This window comes from Semicossyphus pulcher, unplaced genomic scaffold, assembly GCF_022749685.1.
Source record: "Semicossyphus pulcher isolate SPU_LCO1_2020_fin unplaced genomic scaffold, fSemPul1.0.p SCAF_16, whole genome shotgun sequence".
NCBI lineage: Eukaryota > Metazoa > Chordata > Actinopteri > Labriformes > Labridae > Semicossyphus > Semicossyphus pulcher.
The window spans coordinates 5512808-5540322 of NW_027211670.1; the positions used below are offsets into that span (position 1 = coordinate 5512808).

The window sequence follows — 27515 nt, forward strand, 5'->3', positions numbered from 1 at the left end:
TTTTCACTGGACACGGGGGATTATGTTTTATTATTTATGTCTCTCCTTTCTTTCTTCCCTCTCCCAGCTCCCTTTTCTCCCATTTTTATGCCTTTCTCCCATTTCCCTTTTTAATCGCCTTTCTTCTTTTTCATAGCTGGCAGTTGCCAGTTCCTGTCCCCTAATTACGGCTCCTCTATGGATAGCTTTAGTCTTTCAATATAAAGAAGCTTTATACAAAACAGCAGAGGAGGGGAACAACACATTCTGGGAGGGGGAAGGAAGTGGAGGTATGGAAACAGTTTGAGATGTAACAGATTAAGCTTAGGGGTGGGGGGGGCTTTAACGATGAGGAGTAAATTAGATGTCACCACCAGAATCTTGTGGGAAGTGAAGCAATACGAGTAAAGGTTTGTCCTGATGCAAACTGCTGTTTAGCTTTTGATATGCATGCACTTTCTAAAGGCCACTAATTAGTATATCCTGAGTCAACTACATTAAAGGGTATGTTAGGAAAAGTGTTTAGGACGAGCACATACAGTTCATGGAGGCCAGTGTAATACAGGCCCTGAATGCTACTCTATCAAAGTCAAGAGTAACCTTAGTGGCTCTGTCCTGCTCTGTAAGGAATATTAGGAAGTTATAAAAAGATTACTTTGCAAGCAAACAAGTTCGCCCTCATCCTCAAATTTTTTACTCAGGTGAAAGGAAACACATTGTTTTAAAATATAACTGAATCATGACTCTAAAGTCTACAGCTGTGTACCAATCCAGGGGCTGCAGGAGGCGGTCCACGGAGGATGCACCATTCATAGCCTGCGTAGACCATTAAAGCCGAACTGAAATGAGACTGTCTGGTCTACCCTTGCGTCACCAAACGCAGCTCCTGTCGCCTAGCAACAGATAGCTAGCGGGCTAACTAGCAAGCATAACTAACCTATTATTTCAAAGATAATTTGTTTCAAGGGCCCTTTCGTTTTCTTACATGTGTGAGACCAACTATTTGATCTAGTTGAAACCAAAAACTTTTTACATTTTAAAGTGTATTCCTCGGCTGTTTAAAAGTCAGCCATCTATTTTGAATTGCCGCACAATGCTGCCCGGGGTAACGGAGGATGCATTTGTCAGCCGCATCTGAAGGAGCCTTGGAATTGGGACAGCCTTCAACACCCTTCTGTGACGCAATCGGACTTCAAATACGGCCCTCGAAGGCTGCAGCCCCTGGATTGGGACACAGCTTACGTTTCGCCTTCAAACTGTTCATGTGTTTCTCAACGAGTCCTTGAAACCATACGGCAACACAGTTTAACACGCGTGCTTGCAAAAAAGTAAGTGTCCTGGTTTGGGGGTATAAATATTTGGTCGCACCTTGTTAAAGACCCCCTCCAGTGAAAATCAACAACCACTTCCATGATGCGCGAGCCAGCTGTAACCGTCATCGTAATTTTTGCGAACTCACTACTAACTACTAACTACTAACGTTAACGTTACTAAGTTAAGTTTCAACAAGTTGTCAGTAAACGATGGCAGACATGTTTTGTTTTCGTGTTTTCAAGGAGGCGGTTGGAAATTTGTATAGTGGGTGAGGACTATGCAGATTCGGGGATTTTTAATGAGGGAGAGGGAGGAGATGTCTTGGGAGTACTTTAACAAGGTAATTAAATCAGACACAATTTATTATTTCAAACAGAGCATTTTTTATGTCTTGAAACATGATCGGAGCAGGGGTCCATCTCAGAAAGGAGGTTCAACAACAACAACTGGCTTTTTGGTTTCAGAACAGCTGATCAGAGTTAGTTCAATCAACTCTGAGTAGGTTCAGCCGGAGTTAAGTGCGTGCACTGACTGTAAAAAGCCAGCATCAATGGAGCCCCGATACCACGATTCACCATGGCAACGGCACACAAAAAGCGGTCCTCCTACGTCACACTAGTGGAGCTCGAAATCCTCACGAGGACGTTCAGCGAATATGAGCATGTTTTTAGAAAAATAAAGTAACACGGCTGCAGCTGCAAAAAGGAGAGAAGTTTCTTCTTTTAATTCGGTAACCGCTCAAACACACGCGTGAGACGGGCTGAATGAATAAGGAAGTCGAATGAGGGTTTTATATTCTAGAGGGAGGAGACAGAGCGAAACTCTGAGTTTCCTGAAGAAAACCTGCTCCCGACCAGGTTAGGTTCACAGACACAGTTACCATAGTAACCAACTCAGAGTTAAAGTTACCTCTCTTTCTGAAACGGCAAACCCGAGGTTTCCCTCATTTCAGGGTTAACAAACCGGGGTTTTCACTAATCCCGCTTTCTGAAACGGACCCCTGGTCTTTAAGTACTGAACCAGAAATGATGCAGAAAATGGTGTCTACTGTCCCACAAACATAGAGACCATGGGCAGTGAAATGTTGCTCTAAGTGCAGTGTTTATATTGGTTAACGTCATTAGCTGTTAGCTACGTCATTAGCCTGGTTGACTGATCCTGGGGGTAACTTTTCTATCGGTCCAAACATCTTAAATAGTGGCGTGGGGTGCCACCAATTCATTTCACATAGTAAGTAACCAACTTGGGGAGGGATGTGATGGGAGATTGTAGCTAGAGAGGAGGGCACAGACAGAAAAGGTTAGCTGGATGGATCAGTTTTGGAAAGCCATATTGATAAATGGAAAATGTCACATATAAAATGTGATATCTTTGGTCGTCTACTAATGTAACCAAATCTCTGATTTGTGTCAGCGTATGTACAGATGTGTGACCGACCAGGTACTTTATTCTTTATGTGCATTTGATGCACTATTTCTGTTCCGACTGCTTGGATGCTGTCACTAGGATCTGTTGTCCCTTGGGGCTATAACAGAATACACAACTACACACACACACACACACACACAATCCACTTCATGTGTCCCTCCACGGGATGCTGGCCACGTGTAGACCATTATGTTTCTCTGAGGCAGTGGAATATATCTCTGCTGTCATATTTTATCTGTGTGTGTGTGTTTGTGTGTGTGGGTGGACCAAAATACAAACACATTTGTATGCACACACTTCCTCCTACACACACACACACACACCCCACAATGCTCTGTATACAATAAGTCTCATTTTCTATTTAGCATGTATTCAAAATTGTTGTAAGTATATCATCTACATATTAAAATGTAATGGTAGTAAAATATGAAGAGAATACAACTACTATTTAAACCTCTGCTGTATTAATACACTACATCATTGTTTTGTTTTACAAGAGAGACCTTTGTCTTATTTGTTACATCTGACCGCCTGGATTCTAGAGGCTTTTTATGAGAATATAAAAACAGCATGCAGAATTTGTAGGAGAGTAATCTCTATTTACAGATTCTACATAGAAATGTAGTACACTTGTAGTCCGAGTAATATTGACCAATCACGTATCAGCAGGCTGCGGCGTATGCAGGAAAAACAGTCCATGTGGAGAGCAAAAGCAGGCGGAACGTAATGCGTCGTCATGACATCCCAGCTCCCATCAGCTGATCTGACGATGATGTAAACAATGCAGCATGCGGAAAAGGAAGTCTTGTTGTTTAACCGCTGGATACACGCCCGGCATGTTCACAAGCTGTCCCCTGAGGCTATATCGTTGTCAGACTATAGCCGATAGGATTTGTGATTGGTCGGAGATGGGAAACACTTTTGTTGTTGGAAGGGTTATGGTTTCAGCTATTATTCATAGTAGTTATGTGTCGTAGTGTTTTAGTTGGCTTTGTTTGAAGCAGAAAAACAGTCGGACGGTTGGACAGCAAAAACAAAAAGAGACATGTTGCAGGAATGCCATCCTGGATCCCATTGGCTATTGTGTTAAGAGGATTTAGATTTCATTAATGTCTGCATGGAAGTGCAGATAAAAATCGGGCTCTAGATCTCGTTTTCCACCTCAGCTTTATTGTCACATCTAAAGTTGCTAGACAAAATCTAAACAATGACCATCTTGGCTCGGGTCGCGGCTGGCTGGAAAATTGGCCTTTGCCCCCGAAGTATACATTGCCGTCAGCTGTTGGGTTCTGAGATTGGGAAATACTCCTTTCAGCCTCAGTAGTAGCAAATCTTTCTCTCAGGCAACATTTGGCTCTAAAAACCTTCACTTATGAGGAACACCTGAACATAAGTTATGTTATTGCTCTGGACAGTAAGAGGACGATGTTCAGGCGTGTAGTTTATGTACCTCTATGACATAATTACATCACTGTGTATGTAGCTGTTGATAGAACTTCAATGTCTGTATGCCATCAATGTGTGTGTGTATGTGTGTGTGTGTGTGCGTGTGTGTTTGTGTGTGTGTGTGTGTGTGTGTGTGTGTGTATGTGTATGCTGCATAGTAAGCAAGGCCTGAATGCGACTGTGATTCTACATTGTGTTTAACTGGAGTGTGTGTTGAGATTGAACTTGAATGCACGACTTATTTCGAGATAGAGCACCTTCAGCTTTGACATGCAGCCCCTTTGTGTGTTTGTGTGTGTGTGTAAGAGGTTGTTCCTTTGTGCCTCTGAGCCAAGGCAGTGGGGAACACTATTCTGACTTCCGTCTCACACCAGTGAACAAGTGTGGGGGTCAGGCGTCTCAAGTGTGTGTGTGTGTGTTAGTGTGTGTGCGCGTGTGTGTGTGAGTTGCTATAGAACATGTCGAGACGTGACGCTCAGTGGCATGGAACCGATTGCCCTGCCAAACCCTGCCAATTACCATCCTGGCTGGGAGACATCACACACACACACACACACACACTTTTCATTTCATTTTTTTCCTCTCCAGCCCAGCACACAGTGGTGGTTGTCATTCTCTGACCATCATCCATGGAGGGAGACATGTGGAACAGAAGCCATATTGTGCTGCTAATGTCTTTCCCAGCATTTCTATACGCTGTTGCTTTTCGTATTCGTCAGGCATTTCTCACAGCACAACTATAAGTGCCTATGTACAGAAATCACATTAGACAAGGAAGCTACAGGTGTTATCAGTGCTGTAAGAATTATTAGATTTGTCAGTTCAGCACACGCACAACCTGACAAACAGCTCAGGACACTCGAGGAAGTAGGCGTTTTGTGCGATGCTAAAGTTTAGTGAGGTGACAGCAATTGTTTTGTCACTGTCACTGTTTTGATGACTTGCGACTTGACTTGACAAAAAATAAATGGCTTGAGACTCGACTTGGACTTGCAAGTTAATGACTTGAGTCATGATGACTCGGATGACTTGCGGGTGTTCGTAAGTTTGAATGTTAGTTGTTAAATATAAAATGTTATAGTTCAATGTTGTCAAGTTTCTGTCTAACTATCAAGTATGTACGCAGCACAAACTGTGAATCATGATTGGACGACTCAAAAAGCTCCCCCGTATGTGATTGTCATGATTGGATGACTGGCTGTCAGTCAAACTCGCTATGGCAACATGCAACATCAAAGCCCCCAAAGAGAAGCCTCATCAGTCGTACTCGTTACTACTCAATATGGTCTCAGACCCGACCATCATCACGGCTGCGTCTGTGCCAAGATAATACAGATACAATTCATTGTCATACTTTCTGAACAGGTTATATAAATTTTCCAATAATATCATTATTAGACGGGCTGCTAACACCTTGTCTTTTCTCTTTGTAAAGACTGGATTCTAAAGGTAAGAGTGCTGGATCTTGGGTGGAACAAAAGTGACTTGACTTGGGACTTGACTTGCCTTAACTAAGAACTCGACTTGACTTGCCCAAGAAAAAATTACTCGAGACTTGCTTGGGACTTGAGCAAAGGTGACTTGGTCACAACACTGCAAATTGCAGCATTGCAACCGCAAATGTTCTTAAATATGATGTTCCCTAGATACCTGGTTCTCAACTGGTGGGTCGGGACCCAAAAGTGGGTCACGGTGTGTTTTCAGTGGGTAGCAGATGTGTGCTTGGAAACAAAAGTTGTGGCAAAAAGTCTATGCTGCGCTTTTTTTATTAAGAACATGGATGTCCTATGACTTGCGTTCTGCAGTAGTGTAGTTTATTCACACAGGATAATCCCAGCTACAGTTACATTAACATTTACATTTTCCTCGTATGCACACCCACCTGCTGGTCATTTTGGTTGACTATTTTACTGTGTTGTGTGATGTTGGGATATCACAATGTGTTTGTTTATCTCAGGTCCAAACTGCACCATTTTTCATTAAATAAATTTGAGTGGTTGAAAAATGTCAGAAATTTGGGTCATGATTTGTCATCAAGGAGGTGGTGGTGGGTCCTGAGGCTAGACTGCCCTAGATTATGCTGATTTAATAAATGAATGCAGGATGTGTCATGGATTCCTGTCTATGAGAAGCTAATGGGTTATCAAATATGGTGTTTACCACTGAAGTATGGCCCAGCATCTCAGTGAAGTAACGATTTGTCAGATACGTTTATACAGCTGGCAACCTTGAACACGCACGGCTTTTGATTACAGTGTTTTAGCTTCCCACGCTAAGCATGATGTCATAGTAAAATGGCCGCCATGTGAATATAGTGAACAGAGGTAGCAGGAAAGAGTAATATGAATTATTTGTGTAAGAGTGACTGACAAATGATATCTGTTGATAGCCATGTTGGATCAGAAAATTAAGCTTTGCCTTAGTTCACGCAGGACATGGAAGTCATACCCCCCAGATATCATCAGCTGACAGCCAGCGGTCTGAATCATCATTTCTAATCAGAGCCACTTCTCACAACAAGGCAGTCCATTTAAATGCAATGCTTTGCCTCCACCGCCCCAGCCTCCTCCTTTCTAGTCCGAAGCCTTTTGCCCACTCTGTATACCCAGGGTGGTTTTGCATTGCACTCCCTGGAAAGCCGTAGCATGCTGCTCAGCTAACCCAGGGAACAACTTCAGAGCGGAGTCATCTGCTCCAAGCGCTATATTTCCATTTTGCAATAAATGGTTAAATCTATGACGAGTGTTCCTGACTGAAATGCTGTTATTGATTGTTTTGTTGTTGTCTGTCAAGATGCTAAGTCATCCAGTTGGCAATGTTTTCATAAATCTTACTCAGTGAGTCACGTTTTTTTCACTTCTAGATGTATGTTAAGGCAAAATAGAAACTGCATATTTTGTTGTATTTTCCAGTCCAGATTATTTCAGTGTAATAAAACTGTTCTGACTTTATTTAAGTTAAGTGTATGTAGGGCTGCATGGTGGTGCAGTGGTTAGCGCTGTCGCCTCACAGCTAGAAAGTTTGAATCCTAGTTTCTCAGTGGAGTTTGCATGTTTTCCCCGTGCATACCTGGGTTCCCTCTGGGTTCTCCTGCTTACTCCCACAGTTTAAAGACATGCTCGTTAGGTTAACTGGTAACTCAAAGAATTGTAGTTGTGAATGGTAGTCTGTCTCTATTTGTTAGCCTTGTGACTGGTGACCTGTCAAGCGTACCCCACCTCTTGTCCAGTGACCCTGGACATTATAGATCATGGATGGAATGGAAGTTTCTGTCGGACTTCAGAAGGAATGCTTTAAAGCAGCACTGCAGCAGCATATTGAATGAAGAATATTGGATGTTAGATTTAGCCTTTTATGGGTTCATGGCAATCCCAATTAATGAAATTTTACTGTCTTCAGTAGAGATGGGTATTGAGAACCAGTATTTTTTCGTACCGGTACTTAATAAACACCGACAGTACCGATAAGCTCATGGACAAACGGTCCTCCTATCGGTATTTTCAGTTAACATTATTATATTATATATATTATTAATGCCATTTTCATTCAATCGTTTTATTCTGGCATCCGCCCCAGAGTGATGACGAAGCCGCCGGCGTCAGACAAGGCAGCAGCCCCTGGATTCGGACACAGCTAATAACGTTGCATTGTTGTGGTCTCGCAGCTAATGCTAACGCTGTTGCTTGCATTACTGCCAGTACGTCCTCAGCACAGCCTCCAAGTCCCGGTGGCTCCGATGGCAATGCTGCAGATGGGATTAGCCAAACAAAAAATGCAGTTAACATGCATGCTTCTAATAATTTAGCCTGTGGTTACATAGTCAATGTTGTTTGCTAGCTGCCTCTGCTCCCTCCTGTCGCGAGCAGCGTATCGACACATGCTTGTAAGAGAAACACACACACAGACACAGATGTCCGCTGCTGCGCTCTCCTGTAAATGCATAAGTTAAGGGTACGGCATCTCCTGTTAAATATAGACCTTGTTATGGCGCTGTTTTAAAAGATTTTAAGTGCAGCTGGCTATAGTGCCGGTGTCATTCAGAACCACACAGGTTAAGGTTCGACACGCAACGTCTTTAAAGATGGCCTCCTTCACGCATGGCTCACGGGCTGCTGTAAAAATGAGATTGCGGGTTGTGTTATTTGGGCGACTTTGTTAATCATGCAGCTCCAGATAAATGTAAACAAAACGGACATAAAGGGGGAGAGTAACAGAAAGAGGTGGGATGAACCTCTGTGTGCAGCAGGTGAAGGTGTGTGGGGAACAATAACTCAAGAGAAGCAAGATGAGCAGATTAAAGGAGTATTAAGCACCTTTCTGATGGGGAAATACGGTATAACCTTCTTTAAATAGAAAACTATTCTAAAAAAAATATCAATCATAAAAAAATATATAATGTAAAAGATTTACTTCACTACAGTGGAGCCCAGCTGATTTAGCACCAAATGATGGAGAGTAGCATCGATAAGAGTATCGGCAAGTATCGGTATCACTAAGCTGTATCAATACCGGTATCAATAAAACCCAACGATACCCATCCCTAGTCTTCAGTGAAGGCAACATGTTTGGTTTTGTCATGAACCTCACACAACTTGCTGATGACTGAGTGCACATGCACACACATGTATCACTGTTTAATTTAATGAAGGTATTCTGAGCCTAGCATCATTATCTTTGTCCTCTAGTAGAACACACTTTAAATATGCTAATTCAGCTAGTGGAGGCTCCGGCAAGGTAATTGTTAAGCTTGTTGAATTTGACAGTGTGTCTTGTTGTGTTTGTAGCAGACTCGTTCTCACTAAGTACACACTTAACACAAAAAAAGTCTGCACTACATATCTTGTTTATTTCCCTCAGCCTATAATAAAGGATTCAATTGCGTCTCTCTCAGACTCAGACCATATGGCATCAACTTCAAGTTCTGTCTAAACATCACAAGAGATCCTGTTAGCTATATTTATGGGTGTCTACACTCACAGGATTCTAAATTTAAGCTAGTCACCCATGGATGTGACTGCTTCATGTCACCTCTTCGCCTATAAATGGAGTCATGAGAAACACTGCCAATTCCCTCTGTTTGGCACTTGACAAAGCATAGTTGACAAGATGCCAATAAAAGCTGTCTGTGTGACGGTGTATATGTGTGCTGACTCAGGATGCAACGTGATTGATAAGACAGTTCATTCAGTGGAGCTCCTGGCAGGTCTTTGAGCTCACCGTGCTTTATGGTGTCTGCATTAGAGATTAACAAGAAGGTGGTCGTGAAGATGTCGTCCTCAGATGCCCCATGAGGTGTGAGGAATCGGGGTGTGGAGCCTGATAAAGAAGTTAAAACCCTTCATACTTTCTCACACAAAACTAAGATGATATTGGATGCTGATGGAAGCCGACCTATGTTGGTTGGCTAATATTGCTGGCTTACTGCAGATGTATTGCTATCAAGTAAGAGAACCTTTCTCATGGAATATATGACGCAGAAAAAAATGCTTGATTCAATTTAGAAACAGTGACCTCGAATAACTTGACATTGATTTGTAATCATTTGACATCTTTCATCCCATCTTATGTTATAGTGTAAGCTGTATTTATATGAGGATCTGCAAAGACTGGGAACAATTTCCTTGGAAAAGGGCAATAAAGAAGCAGTCTGAAATTTTGGCAAAGCAAGAGAGAAGAAGTTTGGAATTTGTTTAAGAGTGTACATTAGGATAACCAATCCTCTAACACAGTCAGCTCTGTCCCTTTAAGAAACCCCGCCCATACAAGCCCACTTTCTTCTGATTGGCCAGCTCTTTGTGAAATCACAAAGTGCAGTGTGTAGGAATAACTGTGTGATACATGGCATTCACAGCAGCCTGCAGACTGAGCTGAGAAGCCTGGGGAATAAGCCAACATACTTTTACCTACAGATTTGAAACTTCACCCACGTTTAGTCTGGACATCCAACATTGTAACATATATATATGTCTTAAAATGTGAAACAGCATAACACCCCCTCTTTAATCCTTACTTTCCTGCTCCATGAGAACAACAGTGTGTGTGATTTTGCGATGAATATATTTTCTGACCAGTCTTGCCTGCATTAATGCAGCATGTGTATGATGAAGTTCTTACACATCTACAAAACATTCTGACTTATCTAAGACCTGTTTGCCTGCACATATTTGGGGCTAAGTTATGTTGTTTCTATTATTTTTAGTGCTGTCCCAATTAATACGTTAACTTTTGTGATTAATTTGAAATATTGAATGTGTTTTCAGACCAGTGAAATATATTATATTGTAATTAATTCCCATGTATGCTGCTCAGAGTAATCGCAGTTCACGGCTCCTCTGCCAACAGCTCCGATTTGCTCTCTCACCTCACTCCTCTTGTTCCGAGCGCCCTGGGGCAATAGGCAGGAAGAGTACAGCGGCCAACCCGGCAGCTTGCTTGCCGCAGCAGTGCTGTGACGACCGCCACACCGAACAATCCTGGCTCGAGATTTTTAAGGACAATGATGGTTTTGAAATTCAACTGGCACTTAAAGGCCTTGGTTTTATTATTTATTTTAGTAGATAAACCATGCCTTTCAAGCTGACAATTTCGGTGAAACTGTGTAAAAGCCTATGAGAAAGCTCTGCACTCGATGGTAAAAATGATACACTCGAGTGTAGCTGTGAGAAATCTGCTGAAAATGATTCTTACCAAACTTTCACTGATTTTGAAGAGGCTGATCTGCAGCTAATATATGGGTCAAATCTGGATCCACATCTTGCATGAGTGGGTCTGACTCGGCACAGTGTCAAAACAAAGTTTGTCTCTCTTTTCTGTGTTTTTATACCACAGTCACAAGCTGCCATTCAGTGAGAACACAGTTGGAAAACTCCTCAGGTATAATGAACATAACTTTTCCTCTCTGCTGCTCTTCAATCTCTTACCTCTCTGCTTATCGGCCGCCAGTACAGGGTGTTCCAAACTGCCTTCTCTTTATTCTGTTCATCCATGCAGTGGAGATAGGAGTGCAGTATTTGTCTCTGATTTTTTTCAAGGTATGGGTTGGGGAGCCACATATGTACAAATGTATCACAGTTGGTAGTGCAGGATGTAGGGAAGAACCCAGATTCGGACTGGTGCATTTTATTGTGCAGGTAGGTAGACAGGCAGGTCCACAATTGAGGTACAAAAACTCCTGGTGAACACAACTCAAGACAGCTTCAAACATAGCAAGGACGCGCATGGCAACTGGCAACTAAACATTCAATTTAATCACAGCTTTCTGTTGTTTATTTTGGCATTATAGTTCTGTAGTAAGCCAGATTTCAGGTGTCAGTTACAGTTAATCTGTCACTCACAGGAGCCACTTAGACAGGCGCTCCATAGCTGAAGTAGAACGCAGGAAGATGGTGTTCACCTGAGAGAATCTGGCATAGAGCCTAGCCGCGCTGAGCAGGTTCATAGACTGTTATATCTTCCATCACTTTTTTCCCAACTTAAATGAACATCAATGATACAGCAGTCATAATTGCAGGATGCATGGTTTCTCCATGTGTAGTTTATCAGTTATCATGAGTGCAGGGAGGAGACAGTCGTTAGGAGAGGAACAGATGTGACACAGATCTGTGTGTGTTTTGATGAGTTGCGACTTGACAAAAAATAAATGACTAGAGACTCGACTTGGACTTGCAAGTTAGTAACTTGAGACTTGACTTCAAAGTTTCTGTCTAACTATCAAGTATGTACGCAGCGCAAACTGTGAATCTTGATTGGAAGACTCAAAAAGCTCCCCACTATGTGATGGTCACGACAGGAGGACTGGCTGTCAGTCAAACCCCTCACTATGGTAACACGCAACATCAAAGCCCCCAAAGAGAAGCCTCATCAGTCGTACTCGTTACTACTCAATACGGTCTCAGACCAGACCATCATCATGGCTGCGTCTGTGAAAAGATAATACAGATACAAGTCATTGTCATACTTTCTGAACAGGTTATGTAAATGTACCAATGATAAATAGTAATAATTAGACAAGCTACTAACACCTTGTCTTTTCTCTTTATAAAGAGAGGATACTACAGTGCTGTATGTTGGGTAGCCTTCATTGGGACTTGACTTAACTAAGGATTTGACTTGACATAACCTGTGACGAGACTTGCTTGAGTCTTGGACCAAATGACTTGAGACTTACTTGTGACTTTAGCAAAGGTGACTTGGTCACAACACTGGTTTTTAATTATGCATATCAGGAAAGTGGCCTCATTTGATCACCCAAAGACCAGAATACCAAACAGATTTTTTCATTCTTGTGGCCAAATAAATGTAATGTAACTAGTTTAGAGGAGGTTTTTTTCATTTCTTCAAAGAGTTTCATTCTATCCAAGCAACTGCTAAATGTCCTCATCTTGGCATCTTCAAGTGGGAGTAAGGTGTTTAACGTTTTAAAAGAGCTTTTTCATGCCATGTGTGGAATGTCAGTTAAGTTCACCGTATTTAAACCCAAATGTCTGTAGGAAGAGTGAAGGATGCAGCCATGAAGGAAGCGGAGGATGCTTGCGAAAAAATGAAGAGGCAGTCAGGACTTAGCAGAGAGAGAGAGGGGGGGGAGGAAGGAAAGTGAAGAGCTATTGAGAGATCCAAAGTGGGAGGTAGAAGTGGAGACAAAAAGACAAATGTGGGGATGGTGGATGAGTAAGCCAGCCCGAGGAGGAGGAGCGAGAGGAGGAGAATACAAGAGCAGGGGATCAGCAGTTTTTAGGAAACCAAATTTAGGCCTGAAGAATCCTTTTTAATGCTGCTTCAAACTAGATTTAACAGCAAATGAACAACCTACTTAAAGAAACAAAGCTGATCAGCACGCAGTCAGTCTGTTTCAGCACAGCTACCACATGTTGCAAAGGTAACGTTGAACTGTGGAGGGAAAAGGATAAATTAAGTTTAATAAGGTTCGTTTAGGTAATTTATCCCAAAAGAGGAAACACATTATGTGCATGTTTCACTGTCAAACAATAATTTAGGTTTTCAAAGGCCTTAAAGCTACGGCCGCTCTCTTGCATTAAAGCTAGAATAAATAAACCATGAAAGGCTGCTCCAAGTGACCTCGTTCAACTAGAGGTGTATTAATACTGAATCCTTATCGTGGTTAGTATTATTTAAAAATAATTATGACTTGGAGCTGGCTCAGGTGTCATCATGTGATCTAGATGTGCTACTTTAGTCACATGATAACAAGTTAAAGGGGCTCACTTGGAGTCTGATAGTGATCTTGAAGTTCCACAATTTGGTCTTTAGTCCATTCTTACTCCCAGTTGGTCAAATACAGAAGCTTGTTCAGTCGCCCAACACATCAGAATAAGAAGCTTTAGATACACATCTAGCTTTGTTACTCTAGCTCGTTGTTTGGTGAAGTTGGGCGATTTTTTTATTTAATGTTTATTTGTATAGGGACAAGTATGAAGCAAGTAAACCGATGCCACACGCTACAGCATTTATAGCCTTGGCTAATTTGCAATGCCCGTCCCTAGATGGGCCTTTAAAATACATAAAATCAACGACAAATGCACAAGAGACAGAACAAAACAGACGCAACCATAAAACAGATATAACTATACAGAATACAAAATACACTCCTACAATAAAACTTAATGTAAAACAGGAAGCACAAAATCATACATGACTACAAGACTAAGCCCTCTTCAAAAACTGTTTCAGTTTGAGTTTAAAATGCTCCCAGTCAGGGTCCAGTTTGAGCTCTGCAGGTGAGGCATTCCACATATTGATCCCCTGAACAGAAAAAGAGCTTCACCCAAGTGATAACTTATGAAAGGGCACCTTACAATCCCCATTAGATGCTCCACGTGTTACAGAGCCTGATAGGTCAGTAGGACAGTCACTGAGCATCTGAGGAGCCTTATGCTGTAAACATTTATGGACAAGTTTTAGATTAGCAAATTTAATAAAATTGTCAAAACTTAATATATTTAATTCTTTTAGAACATGACAGTTATGTGATCTTATCGGCTTCCTGTCTGAAATCGTTATGGCTTTATTGTATATCATCATCAGAGGCTTGATTGTTGAAGATGCTGCTTGTGACCAGGAGGTTACACAATAACTTAGATGTGAAAAAATAACAGTATGTGGTATGAATCGCAGAAAAGTTACAAAGGTAACCCTGGTTCTCTTTCAAACATTCGCTCGGTGTCTCACAGTGGGGTACTCCCCTCTGAGTAGTCCTCAGAAGCCCAATACCATTACAGCAGCCACATTGGCTGGCAGTCGTGACGACTGCATCAAGAGGCGGGACATCCTCTCCCTACAAATGGGTTGATGCAGAGTCACCAGATCATTCAAACACCTCTTCTGGCTTCTATCTCAGGAAGCCTTATCTTCCAACACGACTGCCAACGGGATTACTAGCTTAACTGTCCACAGATTGAGCTAACCACTCAATCACCGGGCGCTAATTCTTCCGTGTCGTGTACGGAATCCCGATTTCTTTGCCATAGAAATCAGGGGTTTCACGGAGTAATTAAGAAGCTACTTTTACTGCCTCCATACAGCTAACTCTAGCTCACCTGTTAGCCTGTTACCAAACAGTAACACCATGGGCCGGTTTCACAGACAAGGCTTAAGCCTAGTCCCAGACTAAAATGCCTGTTTGAGCTGTCTTAACTTAAAGCGACTTGCACAGACCTATTTTAAAATAGTCATAGATTTAGCCTGTTCTGGATTAAACTAAGCTGATTGCAAGAGGGAAGATTAGAGCTACTCTAGGACTTAATTGAAGCTTAAATTAATCCTTCAAAGAGGCAGGTTTAACTTCTGCTTAGTCCTGTTTGTGAAGAAGCATGGACTATTTGGAATATCTAAATGAAGACCAACATGCACTACAGAGGCCAGCCAGACGAGTACTTGTGGATAAGTGTAATCGGAGTGCTGCACAACTACCTGAAGCAGCGCTGTTGTCCTGATCCTCCAATGGAGAATCAGGATCAAGCAGTTGTGCCCATGGCTCAGGCCAGCAATGACAAACAAGGACTTGCATACAGAGATGCTTTTACATTGAAGCACAACCAGATGAGACACATTTAAATATGTAATGTACTTATTATGGCTTGTTTAATTTAATTTTTTTATTTAAATAGTGTGCACGGAAAATTAAATGATTGACAAAATCAAGGCCGTCTTAAGATATTGTTTGTGGTGATTAAAATGCTCCATAAGAAGCAATAAACTCATTTGGTTCTTAGTATGAAAAAAGAATAAAGATTGAGACAGTGGAATATATTTTCCAAAAACACTGACCAATTTACTTTCGGTCGTCATGTGGTGTACAATTCACCAGTATTAAATCGCTCTCTTCCGATCTCTGCATTCTCTATTTGTTTACACCAGTTTAAGGTTCATCCACAGAGTCTATAAAGGCAGATATCATTCTAAAGTTTATGTCACAAAAACAGAAATATGAGAAAAGTAAAACACTGAAAACAATAAAGATATCTCACAAGAATTCAAACTTTTCTTGTTATATTTTAATTTGTGTTAAATTTACTGCAAAGTGCAGCCCAACCACTCTTCTTCTCTTGCTCAGTGAAAGCAGTCTGGCTTTTACTTTCAGTTACTGGATTGTTTGACACAGTTTTGTTTTAGATTTTTCAGACTCGCAAAAGTATTTTGAACAAATTATCTTTCCCTCTGCCGTTGTTTTATCTCCAGGTTCACACCAGTGACGGTGTTTTTCAATTCCATTCCGGGTTTTTATGAGCACCATTAGACAAACAGCATGTGCTCATACTTAAGCTAATGAGGCTCAACCCTGGTGTTCTCTTTTAGGCTTACTTACCTGACTCCAGGACTCTATAGTCACCGACTAACTAAGCTAAACTTAAGCCACGTCCATGAAAGCCACTTAAATTTCCTGGTTTAACTAGTACACATTAAGGCCTACTCCTGGCTTAATTGAAGCCTTGTCTGTGAAACCGGCCCAATGAGATGTAAGTTGATCTGACAAAATAGTAAGCCAATGTTAATTTATTAAACAAAATGTGCAATTGTCTGTGAAGGTTCTCGGCCATCCTGTTCATGGTAAATCTGAGCTTAATCCAAAAGGCAACTGGACTTGGTTTAAGTTGTTGAAGAAGTTTCACCTCTCATCTGAAAGGCTTCTTTAGTTCTAAACTGACTGGTGAACAGAGCTAGAAATTTCTCCAAAATGAGTCCAAGTACATGATATATGTGATATATCTTTCACAACAATAGTTTTGTTATAGTATTAGAATTAAGAACATGTCACTCTTTGATTTTACATTAAAAATTAGTTTCAGTTTCCGTGAGCTTTAAAAGAAGCTAAAGCCATCCTGGGAGGTAACAGGCGGAGGCACAGAAGGAGAATACAAAGACAAAGTCCTCCTTACGGGGAAGAGGAAACACCTTTCATGATTGCTGCTGTTTAATTATACATTTGTCTGCAGTTCTGCTGCCCGGAGCTGCAGTCCAATAACACAGCATCTCCAGAGATTCTGCCAAATGCTTCATACAAGCTACACCACGAACACGCTCACAACACACTCCTTCAACAAGCAGGAAAAACATGGAATCTTTTCTCTACCTGTGTCCACACTGATGTTTCACTGTCAACTAACACTAAAAATATGGGAGCTCTAAACTTAACCAGAGGTGCTGTACGTGACAATGTCAGAATCAGTCGAACGGACATAAAGGAGATTTTACACTGCCAGCTCTCTTGTACAACATAATGTAATGTCCGATTGAGCCGATGTTTGAACTGAGCAGGTAACTGAGAGAAATCGGCTGAAGTATTAAACATTACAGTTTTTTTACATAACAGTTGTAAAGTGTGAATTGAACGCATTTATATCAATTCACCAAATTTTCGATTTGCCCTGTACAACATCAGGAAGATGCAACACAACTGCTGCTACAGGCTCTTGTAATATCAGGCATTGATTACTGCAACTCCCTCCTGGCAGGCCTTCCTGCATGCACATTCAAACCTGCAGATGATCCAGAACGCAGCAGCGCGACTGGTCTTCAATCAACCCAAAATGGCACATGTCACTCCACTGTTCATATCCCTCCACTGGCTCCCAGTCGTCACTCACATCAAATTCAAACCCTGTTGCTCGCTTACAAAACAGCAACAGAAACGGCTCCTGCCTACCTGAACGCCCTCATCCAGGTCTACACTCCGTCCCGCCCACTACTCTCTGCCAATGAAAGGCGCCTGGTGCTCCCATCACAACAGGGCCCTAAGTCTCTAACTAGACTCTTCTCCTCAGTCGTCCCCCGGTGGTGGAATGAGTTACCAAACTCCATTCGGTCCACAGAGTCCCTTTCACCTTTAAGAAGAAGCTGAAGACCCAGCTCTTTATGAACACCTCTGACCTTAATGATATTGATGCTATTGATGATGATGATCGAGGATGTGGTTTATGCTGACTAGGATTTTCATGATGATGATGATGATGATGACTATACTGACCTTGTTGATGTTGCTGAGATGATGATTATTTGGTGCTTGAAGCTGTTTGTTGGCTCTTCCTGACTTCGTTCCCTCCTGTCGTGATCGTTGCCTGTGTTGTTTTAACTGTCAGATGTGCATCGCTTTGGACAAAAGCGTCTGCTAAATGAAATTGTAACATTGTAACATATAAAACTTGATGAAAGTGTTCTTTTTAATGCAAAATACAAGGTGATAGAAACATTGAAACACTGCATACACAGGCCGAAACAGCACAGTAGAATCTGCACACTGTTCAGTTGACTCACATAATAATTACATATATGTGCAATATTACAGATAATAACGTTCCTGCTCTACAAATCCGAAACGTTTGTCAATCTCCTGCCTTCCCTTTGACCTTCCTCCCAAAGTTCATCACAGCAGTCTAAATACCACCTCAAGCGGCCATCGACATTGCATTATCGGACATACATAATAGCTGCGCCTCAATTCAGGGACTGCATCCTTGGATGTTTCCGCCCTTAACCTTGTGTCACCAAACGCGTCTCCTGTCGCCAAGCAAGAGGTAGCTAGCGGGTTAGCTAGCTATCATAACTTAAGTCTTGTAACTTAACCTATTATTTTAAGATATTTAGTTTCAAGGCCCCTTTTGTTATTTTTGACATTTGTATCGCAGCTATCTGATTGAGTTTAAACCAAAAACTTTTACATTTGAAAGTTTATTCCTCGGCCGTTTAAGAGTCCGCCATCTTGTTTGAATTGGCAGGCAATGAATCTGGGGATACATTGGGCTATGAAGGATACGCCCAATGGATCCTTCATAGCCCGGGAAAAGGGGGGCACATTTGTCGGGCACATCTGAAGGAGCCTTTAAAATGGCGGCTAAGCCCAACAGGGGTAACCTTTAAAATGTTATGGCTTACCTTCTTAGGCAAAAAATGTATTCCACCAGAGGAGAAAGAACCACATGATTTTTAAGACCATGCTGAGGCTCTCCCTTGTTTGGCAAATCAGATCATTCTGAAAATGTTGTTGCTGCGAGAATATAAACCAGTGATTCCCAAACTTATTCCTCTGGTAGATGAAAATATTTCCAAGCCACCCATACCCCTCAACATACTTATTGGCACATAAACATACATCCATATCCACTAACACATCTATCAGACCCATGCTGCTCCTCAATTTTTTTTTGACAAGTCATAAATGCACCTCACAATGGTATTGTTGACAGCCTTAAGTTTGCTGAGTGTTGCTTCATCAATCATATGTGAAATCACTGAGGGTAGTATTAATTCCTCAGCTGTAGTGTGCAGCTTTTTACATGAAGCAGCTCTGTGAGCTACTTTATAAAAGGTGAATTGATCATTTGATGGCACAGATGCAACTTTAGTAAAGCCGCTCTGTTTGGTACGACTGTTGAGAACAAGGCTGAACTATAAAGCGTTTAACAATCGCAGTACCGATGTGCGCATGTGCAACAGACACATTGCAGGACGTGTGATCGTGCTGTAAGACAAATGGACTGAAACATGTAAAGCTGCTACTTTACTGCTGCTTGGTGCAAAAGGAGAACTCGCCATTTTCCTTTTTTTGATGACTTATCTACAGGACAGGTCTGATATCACATTAGTGCAGCTCTTCACCAGAGCACACAGAGACCTGACCGCTGTGCAGCAGTCTGTGTGTCACCTGCTTGTAAACTGTAAGCAAGCACCTGACGCTGGTGCCAGGCGGATGTATTCCCATTACCAGAGGCACCTCACCGCGGTGCCTGTTAACGCTGTGGCCACATAAACGGAACGTTCACCTAGCGGACGTGCCACGGAATGTTTACTTTTTAGAGCATACCGCGTAATGGGGGGGCTGTAAACAGCTCCTATGAGGCACACCAAAACTGATGGTTCCCACCTGTTTCAAGAGAACCATCATTGTCCCTGTTCCTGCTGAAGCTTCTCCAGCCTGCAGGAATGACCATCAACCAGCTAGGTTCAGCTCCAATCCCATCTTTAAGTTTGCTGATGACACAGTGGGGTTAGATCTGATGAACAATGAAAGGCTTAGCTGAAGGAAGTGGCTGGCCTGTCTCTCTGGTGTCAGGGAACCTGATGTCTATTCAAGAATGTTGCCCAGACAAAGAAGCTGATAGTGGACTGTATAAGAGCCAAACAACAGAGGATACGTGCCACTGAGTATTACTGGGACTACTGTGGAGAGGATCAATGAGGATCTGATGTGGACAGCACAAACAGACACTCTGATGGAAAGAAGAAGCAGCACCTTTACCAGCTTAGGCAACTGACGAAAATCAGAAGCTCTCAAAGGATCCTTCAATCCTTCAACTCTGAGGCTGTAAAGAGAATCCTGACAGGGAACATCACATCCTGGTTTGGAAACAGCTCCTCTCACGACAGGAGGGCTCTGCAGAGAGTTGTGCTTTCAGCTGAATTTACTGCTGATACCATTCTCCTCACCCAGCAGGACTTACACACCAAGATATACAGAACCAGAGCCTGTAGGATCATGAAAGATCCTTGCCAGCCCAACAAGGGACTCTTCAATCTGTTGCCGTCAGGCAAGCAACTCTGTCATGCAGACATAACAATAAGACTAAGACTCATCAAAGCCCCCCATTAAGTTGACTTACTAATCATGTATGCCTGTAGGCATTGTGATTTTTTATTCCACTGCAAATCCAACACTTGCATTTGACAAATACATTTCTTGAACCTTGATGACCTGCTGCAAGACACATGTTGATCCATCCCTTTGGTTTCTTTGGAATCTGTGTAATGCTGAGAGAGAACACTCCAGCCAGAAGGGTGTAAAAAGGTGACATGCTTTAGCCTTGGTGGATGTCCACTACAGAGAGAGAGTGTATACAGTATTGAGTTGCTGGATTTATTGATGCTTGTGGAGGGTAAAGTCACCTTTGTTTCTTGCCCAGCTTTTTAATGTATGTGTGTGTGTGTGTGTGTGTGTGTGTTCTACTCTACAGTATGTTTCCTTGAGACCAATCTTACATTGATGGAAAATAAACACAGTTGAATATTGATGGCCGCCTCTTCAAAGGTTAGATCATTGACCGCATCTAAGCCCCATGGGAAATCTGCTAATGTCATGCTGCCCTCGAGCAAGGCACTGAATACCCAGTTCATCTTGTGTCTGTGCGCAGCGGCTGCTCTTTATCCAGAGTAGCTTCTGTGTTAATATTTGGACCCACAAGGGTGTTCCTTAAAAACTCAACTCGTTGTTTCTCAGCTTCAATAAAGGAAAAAATGCAGAAAATATATTGACGAGTGTGCCTTTGTGTGTCTGTCTTTCTTCTTTAGGAAGCCGGACGGACAGAGAGATGCTAACAGTCTAACAGAGGCTCCTCACATTTCTTCGACATCCCAGCACCAGAAGACCACAGCTGCTCTAAGAGGTAGGCCTCATCAGCATGTTTACATCCGTGTTTGTGAATTTGATTTTATCAGCCAAATGAAAAGTTCATACCCACAGTGCAGTAATTCAACATTTGCTTCAAATGTTTGAAAGTCTAGTATCAAGTACGTTCCATGAGCTCCTAGTTCAACCTCCAACTGTCACACATAAGAGGTAATACTCGACAAGTGTCTAATGAGCGTTGGCAAAGAATCCTTGCTTTTTCGCCTTTTCTATTTATCCTACTACATCCTCAGATGTATGACAAGGAGTGCTTTCACACCTAACCGGGTTTTAGTTTAAAAAGTGTGTATCTAAGAAGTGGACGTAGCCACCAAGACATCGACCACAAGTTTTAGGATCAAGGTTTTGAAGCCTCTAGTTCAGCATTTTGGATGTTGCCATCTTAGTGGGTTTGTTTACCTAGAGATTTGGAGAAGGTGGATCCCAGTACCACCTCTTTCCTGGTGAAGAGCTGACCATTGAAGCAAACTGTCAATTACAGCTAGCCCTACTACTTCCTACAACTGGCAGTTGATTGAATATCTCAGTAAACATTTTCCTAATGAGTTTATGGTCTCAACCACACGTTTCAGATCTTGCTATGCTCCTTCAGTAAATAGTGGTTCTATTTTGATTTACAAAGATGATAAAGCAGGGTATGTTTGAGACCGTGTCTTCAAGTCATGTTGCTACCATCACGATCTGTCATTGGAATAGAGGTGTAGCAATGTGTGTGCACTATTATCTTCCAAATATGTTGGCTTGTGGCTCCAACAAACCCACAAAATTGACGAACTTGCTGCTTCAAAACGATTATCGACAAACCAATGGGTGACGTCAAGTAGGCTACATGGTTATACCAGACAGATGTGTTAGAGGCTAATACAAGGCGCCATGTAGTTTGGTAGTTTTTCATGAGAATGCTGGCGATCACACAGTTACTATGCCCTCGTAAAATTACAATCAAGATGTCTTGTGTTGTACCGCTGCATCCTGTTTTATTCTTTATGTATGACACAAGGTCTATAGTCGCAGTCTTGGCTCATAATGCTCATAAACAAGGATTAAACTCTTTGTGACACCAGGGAAGAGAATAGTTTTCACATGTGGGGGTGGGTTTGTGTAGCACTGATGCTGCAGGACAAGATTACTGAACATACTCAATGAATGGGTTAGCCATGTTTTTGCCTCTTGGTATGTTTGTAATAAGTCAGTTTAAACGTACCAGATCTTACAGGCAAATACAGATATTTTTTTTAGTCTACACACATGAAAACGACCTAAATCTCAACACTTTGTTCTTCAGATCCAAGACCATAATAATTTACAGCTGTTCCACCAACAAGTTTCGAGAGTCTTGTGTTATTTTTTAAATTGAGTTGAGGCTCAGTACTCTGAAGGGTTAGACAAAGGATGTCTCAACCACTAAAAATTGTGTAATTCTTCAACAGAAACCATAAAATAAAGCAGAACTAGTTTTAGTTTGTGGCTGGGAACACTAAAGTAAAGCCATCGCTCATCATCTCTAACATAGTTTTTAACTTATTGTCAGGAACTGGAACTATAACATAAAAAGCATGATATATGAGGGCAGTGTAGAGTTTATTATGTATCACGTCGCCGTTATCAGACATTGGAAACCCTGATGAAACTTCGGTTTAGTTAATAGTTAATTTATACTTATGTGTGTCTGTGTAAGATGTTAATGGAAGTTCAATTCCGTAGTTGTTCTCTGGAGGCCTTTTTTCGTTCTCGGCTTTCTCGGCACACAAGATGACGGAAAACGAGAAACTGGGCTAGAGGCATCAGGGGGTCGAAGAGACTTTCTCAGCTGAAGTGTTTGTGTGTGTGTGTGTGTGTGTGTGTGTGTGTGTGCGCTTTCACGGAGTAACTGATTTGGGTATTTAAAAAGCAGCACAGATTCTGTAGCTTTGGGGGAGATTCTTGGAAGGATTTGAACACCCCCACCACTTATTCCCTTTCTAACCTTCTCTGCCTCATCATTCGCTTCCCAGAAAAATCCCTGAACATCACTGAAAATGTGTGCAGAATATATTAATGTGCTATTCAATAATAAGCTCATTCTCTAGACCCCCGGACAGCTATACAATTAAAATCCCTTCACTCTTTGTGTTTGTCATTAGCATTTAGTTTCGGCTGTCCAGATGCTAGAAGTTGTTAGCGGTTAGCTGTGGCCTCCAGGGGGAGATCTAGAGCTCCAGGCTCTATATGGGGTCTGAGAGGATTACGTGCCTGGCAAGGTGCTCTTTTGTGTGGGGAAACGAGGCAGCAGAGTAGCCCTCAGATCCAGGCCACAGGCACAGAGACGAGCTGAAAGGATAATCGCAGCAGTTTATCTACTGTGTTGTGGATTTAATGCATTTCTGCCAACATCTGACCTTTACTGCAAATGACCCCAGGTTGAATACCTACCGTACTGTTTCATAACAACATGCCAGTGTGGAGTGTGAAATCAGACTTGAACAAAGGGAATGTAGATTTTGAAAATACAACAGTCCATTCCATTCTGTGATTATCAATATATTCTTTGAAAGACAAATGGTCATTGAGTCAAGGTGACACAATCCTGCACAACAAGAGCTACAACTGTGTGCTTGTAGTTGTAGTCGGTTGTCTGATTGCTACTTGTGTGTCCTGTCAAAGCAGAGCCTACACCCGAGCCTACGTATGGGGCCTGCGCCGATGTGAGCAGTCATACATCTGCACTTTTGAGTCTGTGACGCTCTGCACTTACACCGCAAAAACACTAGTTGGCAGTGTGGTTTCTATGCCACAGTGCTGAGCTTAATCCAGCTTCAAAATGTTTAACTGAGCAGGTCATGTTCGGGTTGCAGCTTAAATGGTTTGAATAGCCGTAACATTCAAAACAAATTCCTGCAGCCCAGGTGATATGCTGATAGACATTGTGATTGGCCATCACAATTAGTGTTTTAGCTTCACACTAGCTTCAAGCACAGCGTCTTCCGTAGTTTTGGCGCGATGCAATCGAGCCCACTAATCCAAGCTGTTGCGGTCTGTGTTGCTGCAATTTATATTACAGTGTAGATTTGATGCAGAAGTAGGCTTAATTCCTTACAGGAAGCAATTTGAAAGAGCAAAATTAATTCAGTCAAGATGTCCTAACCTGCTCATTGCTTCAGCGAATAAGCTAACAGACTACTCCCCTGTAAAAATGGTTCTATTAAGGCTAACTCTGGTGCCAAAAATAGCGCCTAACAATAACTTATTTCTATATATTTAGCTTTTTTGTCAAGGTACTTTCTAAACTTTAGTGCTATATAAAAGAAGTTGTAACAATAGGAACTATTGTTGTTGTAATTATTGTCATTATGTATTTGTCAACGAGTATTTCTAGTCGTCCAGTGTATACTGCAACATATTCTTAATGGTTAGTTTAAAGATGGCGTGCGCTGTACTGCAGCAGCAGTCACTGTTTGAATATCTAAACAGCCAGTGCTTATCTTCATGAACCAATTTCTCAATTTGCATGGGAGTGTTGGATGGAAACATCCATTTGTATTTTCTTTTGCTGACTTTGCTGACAAAAATTGTGCAACACTTGGACTGAAACCCAACTGCTTTAACGTTATTGTAGACAAGCAACAAGACAATTTTCTAAATCAACACTAATTTAGCCTCCTCAGTAATACAGGATCACTCTCTGTCTTTTTAGATCTGGTGTGCTCATCTTTCTGTATCTTGTGTTTTATTTCAGTTTGCAGCTTAGCACCATTAGAATTCTGTGATGTTTGTCTGCAGCCATGGCTGAGTGGCTGTCACAGCAAGTTACTGACACGGCCATCTTTTCTTGGGGCTGCAGGGCTTAAATTCCAACAGAGGAGCTATCCTGCACCCAGTGGGAGACCCGAAACCCAACTACTAGCACTTCCAGCTCAAATGTACCCACTTGTAGCTACTCCTCTGAAAATGATGAGTGTTAGCCTTTTCTTATGTTGTCCAGGATACATCCATAGATGGGGGTCCGTGGGGGCAAATTGAACCAGTTCTCACACATATAGTGGACTTTGTGTACATCCAAACACACCTTTGAATACATGCACGCACAATATTACCTAGCTGCAATAAACAAGCACACAATGCCAAGGGTAACACTGCTGCACAGAGCACTGAGAGGAAAAGGAAAGTGAAGGACAGAGAACAGAGAGAGAGAGAGAGGGAAGGACAGTGTTACAGATGACTAATAGTATGGAACTTACTTTTGAGCAGCTGATACACCAAAGCTCAAATCAACCTTCATAGTGTTTCTCATACCGCTCAGTGCTTAGGATTAATCATCTCATACGCGCTGCAGATCAATATGTGTGATAGCATTGTGTGTGTTCGTGTCACTTAAGGAGAAAAGAGGTGAAATAAGCTGACGTGTCTCTGCTCCTCTCATGCTGTACACTCAGTGTGTGTCTTACAAGGCTCTTCTCAATATCACGACTAAAATATTCCTACCGTCATTTCTTTTGTGACTTCTACAAAGTCTGTTCATAGTTCCACACAGTACCTGAATCAGAAATTCAATGCTCTTCTTTGGTGAACACAGAACGTGAGGAGGGGCTGCAGGCCGAGCTGTCGATAGCTTTTTGCAGATGCTCAGCTTGTGTTTAGTTTAGGAATCTTTTAGCTTCCCAGTGAGCACCTACCGGGATTTCAACGTTGAAAGGTCTGAACATCTAAGACCTCATTTCAACCATAAAATACGGTTATGACATCAACGTGTCAGAAAACACATTTATAATGTTGCTCATTTGATCATTTTAGCGTTGAAAGGGTGACAAACGTGATGATTGTAGCGGCATTTCTCCAAAATCATTTTGCAACTTCTATGCATTTTATTTTTCATACAAAAATCAAAAACATGGCGCTTTATTGGCTGTTTGATGTGAAGGCAGAACGACCCCTGGATGCTGACGTAGTGTGTATACGTGTACCTGGCGGACGGATGTGTCTGAGGAGATGCTGGTGTGATTGTTACAAGTACTTGACCTTAATGCAATTATCGTGGGATTGAATCCGACTCCGACTGAGATGCACTGCTCATAAAATCATTTTAGCCGCTACGTGACTTGAAAATTGTCTTTAATATGTTTGTATGTGTGACAAATCTTGTGACAGAAGGTGAAATCTGGTGACATCTTCAAATAATATTTCACTTTGAGCCAGTTTTGAACATCTTTTCATCGGGGGCCATAGTCGTCAATTCAACTTTTCATGCCTTTATTTGAAGAGAGGACAGCGGAGAGAGCCGGAAACAGGGGAAGAGAGAGTGAGTGGATGACACGCGGCAAAGGGCCGAGGGTGGGAGTCGAACTCTGTGCTGCCTCATTCAGGACTGTAGCCTCTTTTCAACGGAAAATGCTCGCTGGATTGTCTTACATGACGTTTAACGGGGAGACGCTGAAGGTGAAGAAAATCTTGTTGAATTATAAAGTTAAAATTGTGAACTGACTCAAAACATTAAGAAATTTGCTGGGTATGTTATAATATCAGTCCAACCGCCCGTGAATGTAGAAAACTGTAATGACAGGGCTTCCTAGAGGGAAAGCATGATACTCTTCCAGACTCCTAAGGAATTCTGTGGCTGCTTTTATATGTTAAAGCAAAATCCAATTTGACAGAATAAGATTCCGTGCCAGGTAAAGTGATGAGTTCGTACAGTTCTGCCTCTTTTCTTTTGCCCACCTCTGTGCACACACATGCACAGACAAGCTTACACCGTACTGTACAAGTAGTACTTTTAGGTGTTTATGTGTCATGTCATGGCCAGTCCCCCCCGCATGTCCTGCTCTGACAACTGATAACTTACAGTCCCTCTGAAAGGCCATTTTATTGTAACAGCAGCGTGCTCAGGGTCACACTGCCTCTTTGTGTGTGTGTGTGTGTGTGTGTGTCTGTGTGCAGCCCAGCATGAGGTGTCATTGCACAACAAGGGGGCCTCAAATCACCCATAATCTCCAGGGTAAAGGTCAAATGACTCACTCTCCCTGCTGTGCCATAGTGCACAGTTATTTGTAAGCACATGCAGCGTTCACACTGACAGCGAGTCACCTCAGTGTGTCGTCAATAAGCTGCAGTATGTCTCAGAAAGAATCATTGTCACAGATCATGTAAAAAGAAACTAAGATGAAACAACAGCACGGTCATTTGTAATCCCTTTGTTCATCAAAGGACCACTTTACTCCGGTACAAGCCCACCACAGGTGATATGTCAGAACTCAAATCAAACTGTCAGGTTCACTTCTTTTATTGTAAAACGGCCACAACGACACAAGTGAAAATCATGATGTTTTTGCACAGCAGAGCTGTTGGTGGTTTGCACACAGGTAGACTCTGCTGAACCCCCCTGCTGCGTCAGCATCTGCCGTCCTCCTCCTCCGTCTCCTCTCTCGTTATTGTGTCGGACAGCTGAAATCAGCTCCATGAATAG

General features: G+C 42.1%; 1 long non-coding RNA gene across 1 annotated transcript in view; it reads left to right on the plus strand.

Moving 5' to 3' along the window:
• The window catches only part of LOC138593026 (uncharacterized), a 197820-nt gene that overhangs the window by 89528 nt on the left and 80777 nt on the right, over positions 1-27515 (plus strand). The window contains exon 2 of the long non-coding RNA XR_011308307.1: positions 20962-21056. This is a non-coding gene — a long non-coding RNA (uncharacterized lncRNA). The remainder of the gene's footprint in view (positions 1-20961; positions 21057-27515) is intronic.